The 24,316-nt window shown below is 42.9% G+C and overlaps 1 protein-coding gene across 2 annotated transcripts in view; it reads right to left on the bottom strand.

Moving 5' to 3' along the window:
- The window catches only part of RALA (RAS like proto-oncogene A), a 107,554-nt gene extending 84,324 nt beyond the window's left edge, over positions 1 to 23,230 (bottom strand). For both annotated transcript variants that reach the window (XM_090286754.1, XM_090286753.1), the window contains exon 1: positions 22,965 to 23,230. The gene's annotated coding sequence lies outside the window, so the exon portion shown is untranslated. The remainder of the gene's footprint in view (positions 1 to 22,964) is intronic.
- Positions 23,231 to 24,316: the final 1,086 nt, after the last annotated feature.

Below are 24,316 nucleotides of genomic sequence, written 5' to 3'. Positions count from 1 at the left end.
CTACAACACCCCCATTTTGCCAGTTAAGAAGCCACATTCTGATGAGTATCGGTTTGTACAGGATCTGAGAGCCATTAATGATATTGTACAGGATATCCAACCTACAGTGCCTAATCCTTACACCCTGTTGACCATGGTGCCCGGGGACAGCAAATGGTTTTCAGTCCTAGACTTGAAGGATGCCTTCTTCTGCATCCCAATAGATGAACAGGCTCAGCAACTATTTGCCTTTGAATGGCAAAACCCAGAAACTAAAGCCGCACTCCAATACTGCTGGACTGTGCTGTCACAAGGATTTAAAAACTCCCCAACTATATTTGGGGAAGTGTTGGCGAAGGACCTAAGGGATGTTCAATTGAAGTCAGGAGTCCTTTTACAATATGTGGATGACCTATTAATAACCAGCAGCAGCTATGAGGACTGTTTGCACAATACCATTACAGTCCTAAACCATTTGGCAGAAAAAGGATACAAGGTATCACCTCACAAGGCCCAGATCTGCAGACAGGAGGTGGCATACCTAGGATTTCAACTGAAACAGGGTACCAGAAGCCTAATGGCAGACAGAAAGCAAGCCATTGCTATATTAAAAGTCCCAGAAAACAGAAGGCAGCTTCGCGGGTTCTTAGGAATCACAGGGTTTTGTCGGATTTGGATTCCAAACTTTGGACTCATAGCGAAACCACTGTATAATTCCTTGAAGGGACTGGACTCTGAACCCCTAGAATGGACAGGGGATTGTCAGGTAGCATTTGATACCTTGAAGGAAAAGCTGGTTTCATCCCCGGCACTAGGATTGCCTAACTTACAGAAGCCTTTCAAGTTGCATGTTCATGAAAGGCAGGGAATTGGACTAGGGGTACTAACCCAGACTCTGGGAAGTATACCCCAACCCATAGCTTATCTCTCAAAGAACTTGGATCATACAACAAAGGGATGGCCACCATGCCTCAGGGCAGTAGCAGCTACTTGTGACATGCTACAGGAAGCTGAGAAATTTACTTTGGGACAGCCCACTACAGTACTGGTACCACATCAGGTATTAACTCTGTTGGAACAAAAAGGAGGGTACTGGCTGCCGGCAGGGCGCATGGGGAAATAAATATCAGGCCATTCTGCTGGACAATCCGAATGTCACCTTACAGGTTACCACAACCCTGAACCCAGCCACTCTACTTCCAGATGTAGAGGAGGACTCAGCCCTTCAGCATAATTGCTTAGAAGTTATTGAGCAAGTTTATTCCAGCAGGCCAGATCTGCTGGACCAACCGCTGGCAGCACCAGACTGGGAGCTGTATACAGATGGGAGTAGCTTCTTGGACAATGGCCAGCGACGAGCTGGATATGCAGTGGTCACCACCGACAAGGTAATCGAAGCCCAAGCCCTTGCACCAGGAACTTCAGCACAAAAGGCTGAACTAGTAGCCCTCGCCAGAGCTTTAATGCTGTCCCAAGGAAAGAAGGCTAACATATAAACAGACTCCAGATATGCCTTCATGGTAGTTCATGCCCATGGAGCAATATGGAGGGAAAGGGGACTTTTAACTGCAGGTAACAAGGATGTTAAGCATGCAGAAGAAATCTTGCAGCTGCTGGAGGCAGTGAATCTACCAGACCAGGTCGCCATAATGCACTGCCCAGGACACCAGAGAGATGGATCCCAAACGAGCCAGGGAAACCAAGCTGCAGATAAAGCAGCCAGACAAGCAGCCAGAGAGCCGCCATGCCTAGGGGCTTTAGTTCCCCATTTAGACTTGTCAGAGTTTAAACCTCATTACACAGAACGGGATGAGGAATGGGCTCGTGAATGGGGATTCACTAACACGGACCCCAATTCTGTGTGGAAGGTCAACAACCATGGTATGATTTTACTCCCTGAAGCTCTAGTGTATCCTGTCCTTAAACACTTGCATGAAGGGACCCATTATGGAAGGGATGCTTTAATGAACTTTATTAGGCCCTATCTAAGTGGCCCATACTTACAAAGGACTGTTCAGAGGATCACACACGCCTGTCAAATATGTGCCAAGAACAATCCTAAAACAGAGCGTGTCCCAATGGAAAAGGGCATACAATATAAAGGGAAGTGCCCATTTGAGGACTGGCAGGTGGACTTCACACAAATGCCTAAGACCAGGGGCAATTTCAAATTTCTGTTAGTTTTTGTAGATGCCTTCTCTGGATGGGTAGAGGCATACCCAACTAGAACTGAAAAGGCAACTGAGGTAGCAAAACTGTTGCTTAAAGAAATAATTCCTAGGTTTGGACTTCCTCGCAGCATTCAAAGTGACAACGGACCATCGTTTACTTCGGAAATCTCCCAGAAAGTTGGACAGGCATTACAAATACAGTGGAAATTACATGCATCTTGGAGACCTCAATCTACAGGAAAGACTGAAAAAATGAACCATACAATAAAGAAAACTCTGGCAAAAATATGTCAAGAAACACATTTATAATGGGACCAGATACTTTCCATTGCTCTGCTCCGAGTTAGGGTGGCACCCAGAAGTGGGCTTAAACTGAACCCCTTTGAAATTGTTTATGGGAGACCCCTCCAAATCTCTGGTTTAGGAACACCCCCTCTGGATTTGGAACACGAGGCAAGACTTAAGCAATATGTACAACATTTAGGGCAAACACTGACCACTATGCACAAGTTTGCTCATCGCAGATTAGTATATCCATCCGATGAACCCTTGCACCCATTCGGACCTGGGGACAGAGTCTTACTGAAGACCTGGAAGACGCAAGGTCCTGAACAGCAGCTGGCTGAACAATGGACTGGTCCCTATGATGTTTTGCTAACAACACATTCTTCGCTGAAGCTGGTAGGAATCAAGTCCTGGATACACCACACACGGGTAAAACGAGCACCGCCTGAGGAGGACACAGACCCTGCTGCTGTGACTGACACCGAAAGGGAAAGTTGGACCTGCACTCCGGAAGAAGATTTGAAATTACTCTTTCGAAAAAAAGGACAGTGAACTGAAACACAGATTAAAAGTGTTTCTTTTGCTTTAGGCATGTGCTTGCAAATCTAGGGAATTTTAGCTGCCAAATACTGAGTTTGGGTAGAGTCCTTTACAGTGTGGAAAAGAATTGGAAATGGGTTATGGTTAAATCTGAATGGGTAAATATATAGAAAGGTTGCGAAAGTTTTTAAACCTGGGAAAAGGGAAACCTCAACTACTTGTGGTCTAATTGTATGGTTACTGTACCTCTGTATTGGCATTTAGCCATTGGGGACCTATGAAAGGTCATTTGGAATTCCCTGTGTTGGCATTTAGCCTTGGGACCTATGAAAGGTCGTTTGGAATTCCCTGTGTTGGCATTTAGCCATTGGGGACCTATGAAAGGTCATTTGGAATTCCCTGTGTTGGGATTGGCATTTAGCCATTGGGGATCTATGAGAGGTCATTTGGAATTCCCTGTATTGGTTTGGCATTAGCCATTGGAGACCTATGTAAGGTCTAGAATTCTCTGAGGCCTAGGAAGGGTCTGGAATTCTCTGTATTGGTACTGGCCATATAATCTGAAAGGAAAATTGAGGTTTCCCAGAGAAAGTTAAAAAAACTTCACATGTAGGAAAGTGAACAAAAGAAAGTATAAGGCATGGAAATGCAATTTTGGGAATATTAGAAGGACAAGGATTTTCCTTCACACTGTGTATTTTTCTCCTACCTGATCCCTCCAGAATTTGGCAATTTAAAGGAGTAAGTAATTACGTTAGGTTTCTTTGCATAAAACTAAAAAGACCAGTTGTTAATGAAGGTATTGTTAACCAAGACTTTGACTGGAATGACATACCTGAAGGAGGCATGCTTAGGCTCTGGTTGTTACCAGAAAGCTCTGAGGAACTGGACTTTACTTTTGAAGCTAAGGAAAGCCCAGAAGGGAAAAGGCCTGACACCTTGGTTGGTTGTGTGGTTCATGGCAGTCTTTCCAGGGAAGGAACGAAGGTTGCTTTCCTGAAGGATGGCTAAAAGGAACCTCAAGGCACAATGGAAAACCCAAAGGATTTGGGAAAGCAGGTGTTTGCAGGCAAGGCTGAATGGCAGGTATGTGGCTCAGCTTCTGTGCCCTAATGGGCAAACTAAAAGTCAACATGAAGGTTCCTTGCGTAAGTTCCAGCATAGTAGACTTAAAGATCATATGTGATCAATCACTGCTCTTGTTGTGTTTATGCAAATGAACAGGCTAAATTAAAACTGGACTTAATGCAGCCCTTTACTGACAAGGAGGGTGATCTTAAGGAGAAAAATCATGACTTAAGGAAAATTGCAATGCTCAGTGCAGCTAACTGTCTATAAAGTTTGTTTTTCATTTGAAAGTTAAACCAAGTCTGTGACATTATAAAGGATGCTTTATTTACAGGCAAGAAGAATGTCAAATGCCTTGCAACTGGAGGTCTTCCCAATAAGACAGTCTCTCAGATTAAGAGACTGGTTTGTGAACTGTGTTGTGTAAATTAACATGCATGTTCTTTCTGTTTTCATAGGGCATAAGCCTATGATCTCTACCTGAGTGATTATCTGTACATATAGGCCTCACTTAAGAAGCCCATCTGCATTGCCACCTCCTGAGACTCAACGGTTTGGCTGAACTACGTGGCTGAGTTGGTGAAGTATGGGGTGGTCTGCAGGCTTCACTTTAAAACTGGTTTCTTTTCTATCCTAATGGCTTGGACAGAAAGGGCCCAGAGGTCTGAGAGGGGGGAAATCCAAAATTTATACCCCTCAACCCAAGCTAAGTATAGTGGGCAAAAGGGCTTTGAACAGGTGTGACGTGCCCTGCACACCTTCCTCCAAAGAAGCCATTTCTTTTCCTAACGTGGGACATTGAAAAATTAATCCCTGCCTTTTGTATATAGTGGTTATAAGTTGAATTGTGTTTTTTTAACCCTGTTGCCAAATCTGTTGCCCTCAGAATACGACAAGAATGCCAGCTTGTCCAGCAGTACCAGCCCTTGGAAACCAAGCATGCTGCTACCCAGGAATAGCCAACTGACCTGGACTCTGCAAGATTCTTCCCCATGTGGGAAGGGCACCCTCCCCTACATCCCCACTCTTATTAGGGATTTCTAGACCCAAGGGTAGGTAGGACGACGACCATGTCTAGCAGGAAGCAGTTAGAGGAGCATGAGACCTTCGCCCATTGTCCTTTATAAGATTATAAAGGGTCTTAGTCTGAAAGGGGGGAAACTGTTACAGAAACAGGGGAGTCCAAAAATCCCCAGAGCTTGCAGCTGGGGGATGGGGAGAAGGAAGCAGCTTTTGGAATGCCTCCACATGCCTGAGGCTGGTGACTACTGTCTTTCTTATGCAAAATGGCTTTAATGCATCCAAAGCCTCAGGCAGATGGGAGGAGTCTTGAACCAGGGGACGGTATGGAAAGCACACAGAGCCTACGTAAGGGTCTGTGAATGGTCAGAACTGTTTGCAACGCCCACTGTGTCAGAGGACGCAGTCAGGGATATATAAGCAGCTGCAGACATTTTAGCTGAGACTCTCACTCTCTGACTCGGGTTCTCACTCGCGCTCTGGCTCTGGCGCTCTGACTCTCTGACTCTCTCTCTGGCGCGCCCGCGCGCTTGCTCTCGCGCTCTCACTCTCTCGCTCTCACTCTCTCGCTCTCTCGTGTGCTCCCTCCACATGGCTTGGTGAAGGGGCCTTCTCCATGTGGCTTGGAGAAGGGGTCTCCAGGCTGCTTTAAGAGGCTCTCGCCATGCGGTTTTGAGAAGGAGAGGAGATCCGCGTGGTTTGCAGGAAGAAGGCAGTTTGCAAGGAGGCTGAGAATCCAGGCGGTTCTGCATTGAGAGCTGGAGGGCACCACAGCACAGAAAGGACCTCCCCAATCAGATTGAATGATTGGCAGCTGCTGGTAAAGCTGAACTGTGTTTGGAAAGTAGGGAAACGGTTTCTCTGACTTTCCTAAAACTAGCCTGGTTTGGAAGGGGAGGGAGGCAAGGATATGTGTTTGTGGGTATTTTAAAGAGCATAAGACTTAACAACAGAAATCCGCAAATAACTAAATCTATATAACTGTTAAATAAACAATTCTTTTTCTTTTCACCAAACTCTGGTATTGAGAGTTATAATTTTGGCGGCGGGCAATCGGGCCCCTAACTAAAGAGCCCGTGGGTTTGTTTTCAACTGGAGCAGCCCAGGGGGTCTGTAACAATACCATTTCCACTAGGCTAGGACCCTGACCCCTCGGGAATGGCCTGTATGCTCGCTCTCTACCAGAATGAGAATGCATGTGGAAACGAGACTTGCAGAAGCTTGTCTCTCCTCTTTCCCTCTATAAGGAGTAATGGGACTCAATCCCTCCCTTCATACTCAGTGGGGCCCATGAATTACTCTTCTTGCCTCTCTAGGTGGGAAGCGAATTCAGGTACCCCTGCGGAAGAACTTCTAACATGCACTCATACAAGAAATGTGAGCCACCTTCCCAGTGGGGCCGGCAACTATATTCCCCTCTGAATCCCCAGAGCAGATGTCTGGTGGTATTGTGGGCAGAGCCATCTCTGGAAAATCCTACCTGACAGGTGGGGTGGAACCTGTGCTCTGGTTCAATTGGCTATCCCATTTTCCCTAGCATTTCCAAAACCGATCCAGACTGCCCGTTAGGAAAAAAAAGGTCAGTGGCGCCTGGTGAATCCTATAATCCTCATATCTATAGTGACGCCATTGGAGTCCCCAGAGGAGTTCCAGATGAGTTTAAAGCTAGAAATCAGATAGCAGCAGGGTTTGAGTCAGTGTTCTTCTGTTGATTAAACTATATTTATTATAACCAACAGAGGTTTATCAATTATACTAGGAATACTATAGAAGGAATCGCTCAACAATTAGATGCCACCAGCTGAGTGGCTTGGGAGAACAGGATGGCACTGGATATGATGTTGGCAGAAAAGGGAGGTGTATGTGTAATGCTCGGGGGCAGTGTTGCACCTTTATCCCTAATAATACAGCCCCTGATGGATCTATCACTAAGGCCCTGCAGGGACTAACTACCTTAGCAAATGAGCTGGCAGAAAACTCAGGTATTGACAATCCCATAACAGGACGGTTAGAAAACTGGTTTGGCAACTGGAAAGGAATGATCTCATCAGCTCTGGTATCCCTCATAGTGATAGCAGGTGTCCTAACAGGTTTAGGCTGCTGTATTATTCCATGTGTCAGAGGTTTGGTTCAAAGGCTAATTGAGACTGCACTAACTAAACAGATGACAGCAACTTTTCATAATCTCCTCCTCCGAGAGACCAAAGGGAATCCTAACTATGAGGAAGAAAGTCGAGAAATCCTCCTTAGATTTGAAGGGATAAATAGAATGGTTTGAGTAGTCAATTTTCCAAAAAAGGACAGGGGGAATTGTTAGAAATAAGGACATAGTGATTCCCAAACCAGTAAAAAGTCATTAGTAGCAAAGGGCAAATGTAATTAAAGGGTCTTATGGGCAAATGTAATTAGAGGATCTCTGAGAAGGGAGCTGACAGCACTGGCATATCTACAAACCACAGAAGGGGCATTTAGATAACTGTGTTAGATTGTAACTCCCCAGTAACCAGTAATGGAGAAACGGGGAAGAAGGAGAGGGGAGGGGGAGCTAATTGTGTTAGGGCGGGGAAGCTAATCACTCTCACTTTAGGGCAAGAAAGATAATCACTTTAGGGTGCCAATTTTAGGGTGGAGAAGATAATCACTTTAGGGTGGCAATTTCAGGGTGGGGAAGCTAAGACTATAAAACCAGCCATCTTTGTCTACTTGGTGCGCACATTCTCCTGGCTGTGAGCGTGCACCCGGCTCTGCAGACTTGTGAATAAAGGCCTCGCTTTACTGCTCAAGTCCTGTGTCCCAGTTTTTATTGTGAGTGTTTCTCACACTTTGTTCCCTCAATAAACCAGTTATCTGTTCCCACAGCAGTCTCTGGGTGATTTGTCAGAGCAGGGCTGCCCTGACAGTAACCAAAAAAACAAAAACAAAAAAACAAAAAACTTTCAAAATAAAATAAAACATAAAGACAGGAATAGGTTTTGTGATGTGATCAAGTTTTACTTTACTCTGAAGGACCAAGCCAACTACTAAAAACCCCAAGCAGCAAATATGAATAAATGATGTAAAAGGTATAGAGCATAACTGTTACAGAAACAGGGGAGTCCAAAAATCCCCAGAGTTTGCGGCTGGGGGATAGGAAGAAGGAAGCAGCTTTCAGAATGCCTCCACATGCCTGAGGCAGTGGCTAATGTCTTTCTTATGCAAAATTGCTTGGATGCTTCCAAGGCCTCAGGTAGATGGGAGGGGTCTTGGACCAGGGGATGGTATGGAAAAAGCACACAGAGCCTACGTAAGGTTCTGTGAATGGTCCAAACTGTTGGAACACCCACTGCATCAGAGGACAGGACGCAGTCAGGAATATATAAGCAGCTGCGGACATTTTACCTCTCTCTCGCTCTGATATGCTTCCTCCATGCGGCTTGGAGAAGGGGTCTCCAGGCTGCTTTAAGAGGCTCTCACTATGTGGTTTTGAGAAGGAGAGGAGATCCATGCGGTTTCCAGGAAGAAGGCAGTTTACAAGGAGGCTGAGAATCCAGGTGGTTCTGCATTGAGAGCTGGAGGGCACCACAGCACAGAAAAGGACCTCCCCAATCAGAACTGAGTGATTGGCAGCTGCTGGTAAAGCTGAACTGTGTTTGGAAAGTAGGGAAACGGTGTTTCTGACCTTCCTAAGACTGGCCAGGTGACTAATAGATAGGGTGGTGGGACAAACTTACCAATAATCCAAAGATTAAGAGACCAGGGTTGGTGACCCAGAAACCTAAGTCCTCAGGGGATAGAGAGAGATTTTCTGTCACAGACAAAATGTCTTAGGCAGAAAGGTCAGGGGAAAGAGACTGTACTCACACTAAAAAGGTGGGGGTGAGGGAAGGAGGAAAAGACGTAAGCATATACTAGAGGGTGAGACCTAAGGGTCTTTAAGGTAGGAGATACCCTTACCCTAAATCCAAGGCTGAACTGCATGCCAGTTTAGCAACAAGACCCAGAGGGTAAAAAGCAATGTGGATTCCAGGAAAAGTGGGGATGGACAACTGTCCATGGACCAAAGAGTACTCACCAAGTGAGTGAGAATTCCTCAACCTAGGGACAAGAAGGGATTATTCATTAAACACCTCAACTACCAGTGCTCCTAGCACAGCGAAAATGGACAATTGGCCATGAACTGAGAAAATTGTAGAAACTTTTAGAGAGAAGCATCTCAGCACATGTGAGAGTAAATTAATAAATATCCTACCACCCAGAGCTCCTGGGAAAAGAAACACTTAGAATGGCAGAGATAGACAATGGGATGTGAACTGGGTGTTCATACAGATAAACTTGAATAAGCATCTACAAAAACTATGCTACTTGAACTTTCTGGATGAGTTAAGATAGCAGTGAAATGAAAACTCCAAAAGTTGGAGATTGAGTACTCGTGTGTGTCTATAGTGGAGTGTGTACAAGATGTTGAGCCAACACCTGATTCCATACCAACACATCATTTCCAGCCAGAGAACTAGGTCTTCATAAATGAATTCTGGAGAAAGAACCACCTCAAAGTCAGATGACTTAGACCCTACAAACTTGTCTAGAACCATACCACAGCTGTGTACTCTAGGCCATCCCAATGGATAACCTCATCTACAAATCTGCCTTGCCAAATGACGTATAGAACCAAAGATCCAAGCCATAACCACATCAATACAAGATGAGCCTAATTCATCTGCAAAACACAAAAACCACTTAAGACCAAGTGTCAGAACATGGAGGCAGCTAGAATGCACACCTGGACTTTTGGTATATGCTAATCAACCTGGTCCTGGACTTAGTCATTCTCAAAGATATGCTGATGGACTTAGCAGTTCCCAAAGGATATGTTGATGGACTGAAATCATTCCCAGGGGAATAGCCCAATATGTTAACTAACCGTGTGTGTGTGTGTGTGTGTGTGTGTGTGTGTGTGTGTGTATGTATCAGATGTAAATGATCTACTGAATACGTTGATAGGCAAACTCACCCTCACCAAAATGTGTGGTTGAGAAGTATAAAAAAGGTGCCTGCAGAAGTGCAGGTGGGACTCCTATGGGCCCATGAGGAGGATCAGGAGTCCCCAGTCCCCGTTCCCCTTGCTCCCCATTTCCCTTGCTCCCACGGGCCCTTGAGTTGGTCTGGGAGCTGCCTCTCCCCTCTCCCCTTCCCCGTTTTTCCCTCAATAAACCTACTGCCTAATCCCACAGTGGTCTCCGGGTGATTTCTCAGAGCAAGGCTGCCCTGACACCAAGAAAGCCTAGAGCGGGAACCCTTAAGATTTTTGTAGACCTGCAGCTTTAGCCTAGAGGTCACTCTGTGGTATTGTTACAGAGTGGGGGTCTCCAAAAATTCCCAGAACCTGTGGTTTGGGGGATGGGGAAAAGGGAACAGCTTTTAAGATGCCTTTGCATGACTATGGCTCGTAGCTAGTGTCTTTGTTATGCAAATGGATTTGGTTCTTCCAAGGCCCCAAGAAGATGAGAGGGGTTTTGCCCATGGAATGGTGCAGAAAGAACATACAGAGCCTGCGCAAGGTTCTGTGAATGGTCAAAACTGGTTACCACACCCACTGCATCACAAGACCAAGTCAGGGATTTAAAAATAGGCGGCAGACATTTGAGAAAGGGAGAATACCATGCGGCTTTGAGAGGAGGAGAGAAGATCCACGCAGTTTGCAAGGAGGGCAGAGGAGAACATATTACAGAAACAGGGTATTCCAAAAAACCCCAGAGTTTGTGGCTGGGGGATGGGAAGAAGGAAGCAGCTTTCAGAATGCCTCCACATGCCTGAGGCGATGGCTAGTGTCTTTCTTATGCAAAATTACTTGGATACTTCCAAGGCCTCAGGTAGATGGGAGGGGTCTTGGACCAGGGGATGGTATGGAAAAAGCACACAGTCTGCGTGAGGTTCTGTGAGGTTCTGTGAATGGTCAGAACTCTTTACCACACCCACTGCATCAGAGGACGTAGTCAGGGATTTAAAAATAAGCGGCAGACATTTTAGCCAGGCTGACCATGCAGATTTAACTGGGGAAAGGCGGACCATGTGAATTAAACTGCAGACAGGCTGACTATGTGGATTTAACGGGGTCTGATGATGCTGCTTTGAAAAGGAACAGACTGACCATGTGGATTACAAAAGGACTAACTATACAGTTTACAAGGAGGCTGAGAATTCACGAGGTTCTGGATTGAAAGCTGGTGGACCCCATAACACAGACGAGGTCTCCCCAATCAGAATTGAATGATTGGCAGCTACTGGTAAAGCTGAACTGTGTTTGGAAAGTAGGGAAACGGTTTCTCTAACTTTTCTAAAACTAGCCTGGTTTGGTAGGGGGGAGGCAAGGATATGTGTTTATGGGTGTTTTAAAGAACATAAGACTTAACAACAGAAATCCGCAAATAGCTAAATCTATATAACTGTTAAATAAACAATTCTTTTTCTTTTCACTAAACTCTGGTATTGAGAGTTATAATTTTGGCTGCGGGCAATCAGGTCCCTAACTAAAGAGCCCGTGGGTTCTGTTTCAATTGGAGCAGCCCAGGGGTTCTGTAACAAACATGTGTCTTTGAAAGGCCAAAGAGAGAACCATGCGTGATCCAGTGCAACATGGCACGTTTTCCTGGATGGTTAAAAGGAGACTGATGTCATCATACCCCAGATCCTAAAGGAAACAGCTGACAGATAAGGGATGGGGGACTTCTGGGCATGTTTTTGGCTTCTAGCCTTTTGGGAAGAAGGGAAGTGCTGAGGCCCATTGGAGAACAGGGCTCTGAGCTTAAGTGCTCACTGTCCTCCCCAGGTTGGAATATTGTAAATAAAGACCTGTTTTCCTCAACACTAGTTGTTGGGTTTTACACTAAGGTGCTACGTGAAAGAACCCCCTTTCGCTCTGTAACAGTATCCATTACTGGCTGAGTGAAGACTACAAGGAAGTTTGCAAAAATCGTGTGGGGAAGCAGTAATAAAACTCAGGACTGGCTCCATGATCTGGGAAACCATAGGGCAGTTCTAACCTTGCATGTACGCATGTACTTTGTTGCTGCCCACCAAGAAAGTCAACCTTTCCTGCCTTTAACCACATCCATATCCATTAAGTATGTCTTGACAGAGAAAGTGAAGGACTTCAGTCTTTGAAAGGCATATCCATAGCTAAATTAATGTACAAATGTACACCTTTGCATATCCACAGAGAAGATAATAAAACAATCAACATATCTATTAAAGACACTTAATACTGCTATTTAACATTGTTCTGAAGATATTAATCCATTCAATTAGATAACATAAACAATGAGTCATTAACATTAGAAAAGAAAGGGATAAAATTTCTATCTACAGGTGACAGACAGGATAGTATATCTGGGTCTAAGACAAGCAATAAGGATTCAGCAAGGTAGCAGGAAATCTCCAGAAATCAGCTAATACTCATAAACATGAATAATAACCAATTAGAAGATACAATGGATAAGAAAACTATAATAACACAACAAAAAATTCTTATGAATAAGCCTAAATGTTCAAAACTCATATGAAGAAAACTATAAACATTCCTCAAAAGATTTAAGAAAATGGAGACATCCTATTCTAAGTTAAGATTTCTCAACACCATCAATATGTCAGTTCTAAGTTAAATCATAAGTTTAATGTGATCCCAATAAAAGTAACAATGAGCTTCTTAACGGACTTAGACAAATTGATGCTAAAGTTCATATGGAAAGATAAAAATATGCCAAAAGAGCAAGAAAAACACTGAAAAAAGGAGCTGAAACGGTAGATAAGTCCTACGAGGTATTATGTAAATCATACCATAAAGCCTCTATGATTAAAACAGTGTGGTAACTGGTACATGAACAGTCAGACAATCCAACAGAATAAAATCCACCGAACCACATATAGAAATCTTTTATGTGACAAAGTGGGCAAAGGATTTTTTTGCTTTTTTTTTTTTTCAAAAAAAACAGGATTGGACAACTGTATAATCATGTGAAAAAAGATAAAACTGGATGCATTCCTCACACCATATAACAAAATATACTCCAAATAGATAAGAGAACTGTGAAAAAAATTAAACTGTTAGCACTAAAAGAAAGCATGGATGAATCCTCCATAACCTGGTAGGGAAAGGCTTTCTAACTATGAATGAAAAACCAGATGTGATCTGGTTTTGAAAACTCAAAAACAAACTTTTGGAAAGCAAAAACAAGAACAAAAAACCCACTGTAAGCAATGCCAAAAGATGAGAGGGTAAAATATTTGCAATATATGTCAAAGTTAAATAGGAAGTGTTCTTAAACTATAAAGAACTTGTAAAATCTGAGGGAATGAGGAAATAAAGACCAAAAAGTATTTAGAAAATAATGAAACACATAATTTAAATATGTAAAAAAGTGGTCCTTAAACACACAAAAAATGTTCAATTCACTAGCAGTAAGAAGAATACAAATTAAAACTACACCAGGACGCCATTTCTCACCTATGAGAGTAGCAGAAATTCAAGTGTGGCAACATACTCTGTTGATGAGACTGTGGCACTATTTGTTTGTTTGCTTTCTTACTTTTCTTTCTCTTTTTTGCTTTTTTGTTTTTCTGTAATACAAAAAAATTAGGGTATAGGGGAAATAAATGGTGATGGATGGAAACTTGATTTGGGGTGGTGAACACACAATACAACAAGCAGATGATGTATTATGGACTTTGGTTCTTGAATTTAGGGGGAAAAAACCACCCCCACACCCCCACACACAGTCAGGAACTCAAATTATAAAAGAAAGTGTATTTAGAAAGTTACAGAGGGAGTAAAAGTGAGCCATAGAAGAAACGGACTAAGGAAACAAGTTACGGAGGCAAAGAAGGGCCCCTGGAACTTAAGAGAGAGAAAGGCAAAGGTACTGCACTGGGGGATGGGGTTAGGGGGACGGGAAGGGAAAGGCGGGGTTGTGCTCCTGAGAGGGACAGCACCAAGACTGTGGTACTCTTATACACTATTGGTGTAATTCAAAATAGTACAACTGCATAGGGAGAGAAATTTGGCAATATCTAATCTCATACACGCATTTATCTTGAAGATATACCTCCAACAATACAAAAATGCATACGATATGAAAATTTTTGTTATCATTTGTAATAGAAAAATATTGGGAATTACTTAAATGTCTAAGTATAGGAGAATGGTTGAATAAACCATGGCACATACAATGGAGTACTATGATATTTAAATGAAAATTATTTAATTTATGTTTATCAGTTTTTTCAAATAGCTTCTAAATTTTTAGGACATAAATACATACCAAGTTGTTTGGAACTAACTATGTAAGAAATTAAACTGTAATGTGTTTCTTTTGACCTAGGGATTATGTGAAAAAATTACTGACATACCAAGGCTGCCACAAACTGAGAATGTTTTGAGTTTTGATAAAGGTCCTTTTAAGAGTGTATGTGTATGCAGTTAAAAGGTTACTGTGGATTCTGGTTAACAAAATTTACCATAGGCTAACGAAGACACTGTCCATAGTATACTAAGAGCTCTAATAAGATTTTAAGGTGGCACATAAGAGGAACAGCTAGCCCAGTTTTTGTTTGTTTTGTTTCTTTCTGTAGAATGATATTGAGAGAAAGAATATAATCAAGATACAATTTTTGGAGTCATATAACCTAACCTGAGTTCTGAAGGACCAGTAGGAGTATACTAGACTGGGGGAAGAAGTGGCTAGAATTACAGGAAGAGAAAATGAGGACCTGAGAAAATGCTAGATTCCAGAAGCCTGGTATTGCAGGAACTGAATTGAGTGGGGCAGAGGGGTACAGGGATGGATATGAGGCTATGGAGTTAAGGAAGGAATAGGTCTTGAAGGTTCTGTATATGAGTAAAGATCAAAGAAGTCTGGATTTTATTAATGGGCAAGAAGGAGCTGCAAAAGGTTTTAAGCAGGGGAGTATCATGACTGCTCTAACCAAGTGTGGAGAAAAGAGGGGGAGGTGATAGAACGGGAAGCAAGATTGCTATAGTAAATCCAGAGTAGATCTAGGCAGGGTAGCTGAACCAAAGCATTTACAATCACTCAGTGGTATGGAAACCTTCATTTTCAATGCATTACTGTGCTAGCTACTAAACTGCTTAAGAACAGAGAAGCAAGAGATCCTGTGGTTTAGGTAACCACAATCATGATCTTTGTGAAAACCTGGTCTCTTTGCCTCACGTTCCCAAGGCAGTTGGAAGCAGAAGTCATTTCACAATCTTGCCGTTTTATTCTTCAAGATGACACTGTCAAACCATGATATTTAGCTTCAAAGTGAATTCAACAATGAAACTGGGTCCCACATTCAGAGATTATGTGTGTCAAGCATCACATTTACTGTATCTCATGTAAAGCTCTAGCTGTGAAAGCCTTTAAGAATAGTATTATGTAAAAACATACACATAGATCAATGGAACAGAACAGTGAGTCCAGAAATAAACCCACGCCTTTATAGTCAATTAATATTTGACAGAGGAAGCAAACACGTAAAATGGGCTAAAGACAATGTTGGTAAAAATGGACAGATGTGTGCAGAAAAATGAAACTAGACCACCATCTTATGCCACACACAAGAATAAAATAAAAATGAATTAAATACTTAAATGTTAAGACTTGAAATCATAAAAATTCCAGAAGAAAACATAGGCAGTAAAACCTTGGACACTGTTCATGGCAATATTTTTTCTGAGTTACCTTCTCAGGCAAAGAAAACAAAAGAAAAAGTAAACAAATGGGACTATATCAAACTAAAAAGTTTTTGCACAGCAAAGGAAACCATCAAAAAAATGTAAAGACAGGACTCCCGGCCAAGATGGAGGCGTAGATAGACACACTGCATCTCCCTCTACAACTAAGAAGGAATACAGTAGTCCCTCTCTATATCGCACTTCACTTATCGCGGCCTCACTGTATCACGGGATTTCATAAAAATATTATATTTAATTATTTATCACGGATTTTTTGCTATATCATGGGCTTTTGCGGTACTGTACATGTATGTTGTTAAAGTTACATAGGTTTAAGAGTGTAGAATATGTTTAAGAACATTAGTGTTTATAAAAGTGTGGAAAAGGTTAATAAGGGAGTGGGGAAGGTTAATAAGGAACTGGGAACGGTTTATAAGTGTGTGGGAAGGATTTATAAAGTCTTAAAATATGTATAAATACTAAAATAAATGTAAGGTTCCTACTTCGTGGATTTTTACCTATTACGGGGCGGGGGTGTGGGGGGTGGGGGTCTAGAATGTACTACCCGCGATAAGTGAGGGAATACTGTACAACTATCTCAAAACTGAAGACAACCAAAGTTCCAGAAAATCGAGCTTCATGGAAGCCCAACAAACAAAAATATAAAGAAGAAATACTCATCCAGACAGGTAAGAGGGGCAGAGTCAGGGCGAAGAGGAAGCAGTGTGGTGGTGGCAGCAGTGGCAGGCTGGCGGAAAGCGCAGTGACATGTTTTAAAAAGTAGGGAGGGACACCTGGGGAGTGCTCCCAGCACCAGACCAGACCACACAGCTCATGATTCCAGTGCCAGGAAAAATAAAGCCTCATTGCTTCTGACTATGAAAACCAGTGGGGCTTGGAGCATAAGAAGAAACTGCCGATCTCTCAGCAGAGTCCACTTGTTTAAAGGGTCCCCATCATCATAGAATATCCACAGACCCACCCACTCTGGGAACAACGGTCAGGGCGAGAGCTAGAGAGGCGCCAGTCCCATACAAAAATGGGAGAAGTGCCTGGAAAGGGGACAAGTGCTGTACAAGCAGCATTGTTCCCTCTCAGACCCCTTCTCCACATACAGCACCTCAACATGGTGAAACAGGTCACCCGGTACTGAGAAATCCCTAAGGCTCCGCCCCGTACAATGTAAAAGGTGCAACAGCTCTACCTAAGACACAGAGCCAAACAAATAAAGGAGTCCGTCAAGATGAAGAGACACACAGAAGTATGGTCCAAAAGAGGGAATGGATCAAGGTTCCAGAGGGAGAACTAAACGACAAGAAGATAGCCAACCTCACAGATGAGGGGACACCCAACCTAACAGACACAGAGTTCAAAACACTGGTGATAAAGATGCTCACAGGCTTGACAGATATGCTTAAGTACGGTAAATGCATAAGGGAAGAAATGAAGGCTATGCTAAATGAAACAAAGGAAAATCCACAAAAAAAACAATGTGAAGGGAAAGAAACGAGGGTTCAAATCAATGATGTGGATTATAAGGAAGAAAAAAAACATCAACTAGTACAGAATGATGAAACAAAAATTGAAAAAAATGAGGAGAGGCTTAGAAACCTCTGGGACAACTTTAAATGTGCCAACTTCTGAATCATAGGGGTGCCAGAACAAGAGAAAGAGCAAGAAATTGCAAGCTTATGTGAAAAATAATGAAGGAAAACTTCCCAAATTGGTGAAGGAAATAGACATACAGGTCCAGGAAGCACAGAGAGTCCCAAACAAAGAGAACCACACAAAGACACATCATAATTAAAATGCCAAAGGTTCAAGATAAAGAGAGAATCTTAAAAGCAGCAAGAGAAAAGCAGAACGTTACCTACAAAGGGGTGCCTGTAAGACTATCAGCTGATCTCTCAAAGGAAACTTTGCAGGAAAGAAAGGACTGGCAAAAAGTATTCAATGTGATGAAAAGTGAGGACCTACAACCTAGATTACTCTATCCAGCAAAGCTATAATTTAGAATGGAAGGGCAGATAAAGTGCTTCCCAGACAAGGTAAAGCTAAAGGAATTCATCATCTCTAAGCCATTATTATATGAAATGTTTAAAGGACTTATTTAAAAAAAGAAAATCAAAACTATGAACATTAAAATGACAACAAACATAACTATCAACAACTGAATCTAAAAAATAAAAACAAAATCCAACTAAGAAACCAGAACAGGAACAGAATCACAGGTATGGGGATCATTTGGGGGGTTATCAGCTGGGAGGGGGAAGGGGAGAAATGGGGAAATGGTGCAGGGATTAAGAAGCATAATTGACTGGTACAAAACAGACAGGGATATGTTAAGAATAATATAGGAAAGGGTGAAGCCAAAGAACTTATATGGACAACCCATGGACATGAACTAAGGGGGGTGGGAGGATTGCTAGAGGGAAGAAGGGTACTGAGCAGAGGGAAGCAAAGGGAAAAGAAATCGGGACCACTGTAACAACATAGTCAATAAAATATACTTAAAAAATGTAAAGACAACCCACTGAATAGGAGCCCTTATTCACCAATACATCTGATAAGGGGTTACTATCTAAAATGTATAAAGAACTTACAAAACTCAACACCAAAAAAACCAAACAATTCAATTAAAAATGGGCAAAAGACCTGAATAGACACTTCTCCAAAGACAACATACAGAGGGCCCATAGGCACATGACAAGATGCTCAACATCATTAATCATCAGAGAAATGCAAGTCGAAACCACAATTAGATATCACTTCACATCTATCAGAATGGCTATCATCAATAAATCAACAAACAACAAGTGCTGGTGAGGATGTGGAGAAAGGGGAACCCTTTTGCATTGTTTGTGAGAATGCATATTGGTGCAGCCACTGTGGAAAGCAGTATGGAGCTACTGCAAAAAAATTTAAAATGCAACTGCCTATCACCCAGGGATTCCAGGTCTAGGAATTTATCCAAAGAAGCCTGAAACACTAACTCTAAACTATATAAGCAACCCTATGATCATTGCAGTGTTATTTACAATAGCCAAGATTTGGTAGCAGCCCAAGTGTCCATCAGCAGATAAGTGGATAGAACCACTATAGTACAATTACACAAGAGAATACTACTCTTTGCAACAGTATGGATAGACCTGAAGAACATTATGTTAAGTGAAATAAGCCAGTCAGAGAAAAACAAATATCATATGATTTCGCTCATATGTGGAATCTAATGAACAAACTGAACTAACAAGCAAAATAGAAACAGACTCATAGATGAGAGAGCAGGCTTGATAGCTCTAGGAGATGGAGGGTGGGGGGTGGTGTGCAGGGATATAGACAAGGACAACAGTGTGGTGATTGTGGGGGGGTTGAGGGGGTGGAGGCAGGTGGAGGTGGATGAGGGTATAGGGGGATAAATGGAAAAAAATACAATAAAAACAATTTTAAAAAGAATAGTATTATAATATTTTATGAAAACTTGCTTTTTTGGCTTGTGTAGACTACCCTTTTGACATTGAGGAATTAAGTCTTCATCTTCAGGTGTAATTAAATCAAATGTACAAATTCTCTTCTAAAATTTACTCACAAGTCTTTTAAAAACTCAGATACTTAATTTCACTTTTCCTATATTATAACCAAATCCTATTGAGTGCAAAAAGGTGTCTTACAGCTAAAGAAAAAAACAAAAAATAACTCTTATTAATGAGCGTTTGATAGTGAGTTGTTTTTACATAGAGCTGTGTAGTTAAAAAAAAAAAACAACAACAGAAAAAAACCCCAACCAAGAAATGAACACATCTGTCTTCATTAAGCACATTTAGAAGTTCTTTATGATACACCAAGGTTGAGTGTTTGATCCCCAGACAGGGCACATACAGGAAGCAAGCAATGAATGCATAAATTAGTAGAACAAATCAGTGTTTCTCTCTTTTTTCTTCTCTAAAATCAATAAATCAAAAAAAAATTTTTTTAAGAGCTTAAAAATAAAAACCTGCACAGGCTTAGAAAGCATGAAGAGAATTTTTCTAGCACTAAATAGCAATGAGGGCCTTATAAGAACTTTGCCCTCTTTATGCCTCCATATTAAACCCAAAAGAGAAAATGATATATGGTCTAAAAAGGTAAAAACAGACCCAGTATACCTTTGCTTCTTTTACCATTCTTCCCAATTCCCCACAACCTCTCCCCATCTCTGTTAGTGAAAGAAAGAAAAAAACATGCTTTCAGGAAAGGTTACTACAAATAGGTTTCAAAAAGTCCTCTCAAATCTCTAATATTGATACTTCAGAGGTAAAAAGCAGTCATCAAACACCAGAGTTGAATTTCTAATATTCTTTATTTCACTTACATGAACAATGCCCAAACGCTTTTTTTTTCACCACCACACACATAGAAAGTGGTAACACTGTATTTGTAGGCACTAGATATAAACAGAAGGGGGCTGCTGCCTTGGACTACCTGGCTAGGGTCACTAATAACCCTAGGCCCCACATGATGACCAAGTGCTGAGATCAGAATCTCATTTGCCTCAGCCTTCTAGGATTAAATGCAACAACCAATGCTCTCAGAAATTGTTACTTGCAAATCCAGACTCTACTACACACTAGCTGCCTACCCACAGGAAAATAACTTAATAAACTGTAGGAAAAGTACCTGTCTTGCAGAGGTATTATGGAGATTAGAAATAATTTAAGTAAAGCTTTTATCCAAGTGCTTGGCAGGCAATCAATGTATGAGGACTGTCATTATCAGGAGGGTTGATGAATTCAAAAAGGGAAATCTGACCTCTGTACAATGGCAATGGCATGAAGTAAGAAATTGCAGGCTTCCTTCTCCTTACTAAGAATTAAAACATTTCATAAAACAATGGAAACCATATACTGTCTCCTTACTTTTGAAAATCATCTTTTTCCTCATTAATAGTCTCTTATTCTGGTATTTTTAAAGTGACTGTCTTTGCCACCCAACTGGTAAGGATGACTAGTACATAGTACACTGATAGACACATACACAAGAAATGATACTGGTACATTTATTTACCTTCTGTAGAAGCTGAGCTTGGAAAACCAGTGCTAGACCACCACCAGATATTTGGAAGGGAAAGAAAGTATCAGCACCTTCCTATTTGGACCTCCCTAAAGTTAACATAACCCAACCATCGATAGACAAAAATTATCCTCCCTACACAAATGGCAGACAGATTTTTTCCTATAATTAGCCCTTTTCCCTCTCAAGGCCCTCAAAGAGAGTGCTGTATGAAGAACTGCTTCAAAATAGATGATACAGATGACTGCACACTCAGCAGACACACTAGAGAACAGCATCTGGATCTTTGAAAAGATATATGAACGTGGCTATTTGGTAAATTATGCCAAGGTCATATCAGATGCCACAGGATTTCATGTCTCCATGGGGAAAATGAGCCACTACAAGCACTTTGGTGATGCACCACGTTTTCTAAACAGTGGCAATGCCATCCAAATTTTAAACCTACTAGTACCAGGAAATCACTGCTTGATAACCTTGGACAAACATGCTCAAGTAATAAACCTTTAACACTTTAATACAAATTATTACAATGCCCAGACACAATACACCAAATACAATTTTAACCTCTTGGGGGACGGTAGTTTTGGAAGGACAGCAAAGAATTCTTCTTAAATTGTTCTTTAACCATGCTGAAGAACAGACAGACAAAGCAAAGTCTGCATGTGTCAAGAAACTGGAACAAAAAACCTTTAGTCCAATAAAATAAATGACTCCTGGAAGGCAACTATGAGCAAACCTATATCTTCACTCATTCAGTGAAGAAATGAATGGTCCTGGTCCTGGTAGCTCAGTTGGTTAGAGGGTCATTCCAATACACCAAGGTTGTGGGTCCCATCCCCAGTCAGGGCATATTACAAGAAGCAATCAATGAAAGCATAATAAATAAGTGGAACAACAAATGGATATTCCCCCGACCAAATCTCCTCTTCCTAAAAAAATCAACCAATAAAAAATTTTTAGAAGAAATCAATGAGTACGTTCTATATTCTGGGCCACATCACATGGAAACACAGAGGACAGTAAGACATAGCTTCTGCCTTGAAGAAATTCAGTCTAAAAATAATGTTTTAGAGTCAGAGTAATTTTAAAGTTACATTGTATTACTAAAACAGAAAAGGAAACCAATAAGATTTATTTAAATTGATTAATAAACATAAGCTAAAAGGAATGCCTTCTACGGCGAGTTCAATATCATTAGCTACCCAAATTTGTTACCCAAATTCTTGGAACATGATTAAAGTTGATTTTCTTTCAGGACAGGAATTAACTTAAGACACATGTTTTATAAAGGTTTCCTCTCACCATCACCACCGAACACAATTTGTAAATTAGGTGTTTTTCAGCTTGACGTGTAGGGCGTGGCACTGAAGTTCTCACACAACCTCCATGACACCTGGATGAGCTCTCACAAGTCTGGACATTCTGGTTTCCCAGCAAAAGCCAGTTAACTCCTTAATTCTCCCTAAACCTTAAAACAACACTGCGTGGTCACCGCCGCCCACTGACACACATACACCAGACTAATGCATACAGATCACATTTTTTACTTCTAGAAAACCTTTAGGAACGACTACAGAGGAAACACCCCCTCAGTCAAAATATCTACATTCCCTTCCTCGTTTTAGAGGCTGGATTACCTGAATATGGGCCAAACCCGTGCAAGAGCCCAGAACCGGCTATTCAGTTCAGTACGGAAAATCTAATGTCTTCAGTCTGAAAAATCCATTCCTTTAACTGCCACAAAAGCCTGACGGAGAAGCTTAAAAAGCAACTGCTGTAGAACAGGCAAGGAGTTGAAAGAAAGAAAAAGAGGGGAAAGCGGCGCAGTGAGGTGCTGGGACTTCGGCGGCGGGGTAGTCGGCAAGTACGGACAGAGACAGAGTGACCTTCCGACGGGGCCAACTTGGAAGGGGTGCCGGAAGGGGGACATCGCCGCAGTCGCCTGCCCTCGGGGGTGCAGTCGCTCTAACAGAGGCGAACACAGCGCCTGGGATTCCATCCCGGGCTCGTCACCGGGCAGAACGCGGAACGTGCAGTCACCGGGCAGATCGCGGAACGTGAAATCACCGCGGCGAGACCAGCACTTGGGCCTCGGCCGCCGCCGCCCCTCAGGCGGCCCCCAACCCAGCCCCTACATCGCTCACCTGCACTGCACACCAGTCCACCGCTCCGCGGGCACCCGCAGCAGCGCTGAGCTCGCTCGTGCGAAGAGTCCTCAGCCCTTGTCTGGGAGGCCCCGCGCCGGGAGCAACAGAGGAGAGTCCGACGGGCGGCGGCGGAGCCTGGGCGGGAGAGAGGAGGAAGTGTAGGAGGAGGATGGGGAGGAGGCGGACTCGGGGCGCCCCGCTCACGGGAATTCCACCTTCCTCCCGGCAGCTCTGCAGCGGGCGCCGCAGAGCACTTCCGGGGCGCTGGGGAGAGAGGCGGGGCCGACGGGGGAGAGACTTCCTGTTTTGGCGCGGGGAGGAGAGTGTTGGGTGCCGCAGCTGGAGAACAAAGGCTGGGAGGGCGCAGGCTAGTGGCGATTATCCTCTGCGTGCTGTAGCTCGGCTGCGGTTTTGTTTTTATTTCGGGGGGGCCCCACCCCCAGCCCTTAGCGCTGGGCGAGATGCGGTCTTGTCCCAGGAGCCCAGGAATGGCCGCAGCCTCGTGGAGTTTCCCCGATCTTGGCGTCGGCGCCGCGACGTCTTTGTCTCTCTTCTGGGGGCAAAAAGGGGGTCCTTGGGGAAAGGAAGGGGATACCGAAGGACACCATCTTGGTTCTAGGGGGCATCCCCTTCTCTTCAGATATCCTAGGGTAGAGGCCGCTGCATTCTGTGGCCGGGGTTTTCCGGAGTGGAGCCAGCGACGTGGCTAGTCTCTGTCTGAATGCTAGGTGACAGGTCAGTCGCCTGCCCTGGCTAGAGGGTCTCGGTGGCTGCCCCGAGCCTCATATAGAACTGCTGATCCGTGGAGAAGTCGCCTCCTTGGATGATCTGAAGACTTATGAAGGTCCTGGAGCCTCCTGAGACACTGCAGGAGTGATGTCGCACTAAGAATGTTCTGTGGCCCCACCACAGTAGTTCCACAAAATCAGTTGCTTTGTTTAAATCCTTCCACAGGTTCGCAGTGCATACATCATTTGCCTAAATATTTGTTAGCAGCTACAGAGCCTTATCTCTTAATTATTCTCTTATCTTTTCCCCCTGCCCCCACTTTGAGTACCAACTACTTGCTTGGCACTACCCATTCAGTGGGTAGACATGAAAGCATATAATTATGATTGGAAGTATGGTATATCAAGGTGTACAGAACAAGAATAGATGACTTTACTAACTATGCGTTAGATTTTAAAGATAGCTAGAGGTTTCCCAGCACAAAAATAGAGGATGGGATAGCAAATCCAGATCCTAACAGCAAGGTCATGCATCACAGGGACAATAATGTGTTGAGAAATCAGTGGTAATTATAGGACTTAAAAGTTCAAGCTTGAGTTTCTGAAAAAGATGAGGCTGGA

Source organism: Furipterus horrens, unplaced genomic scaffold, assembly GCF_987537825.1.
Source record: "Furipterus horrens unplaced genomic scaffold, mFurHor1.1.pri manual_scaffold_9, whole genome shotgun sequence".
NCBI classification, from domain to species: Eukaryota; Metazoa; Chordata; class Mammalia; order Chiroptera; family Furipteridae; genus Furipterus; species Furipterus horrens.
Note: the sequence above shows the minus strand (reverse complement) of the source record. Positions and strands in the feature narration are given on the sequence as shown.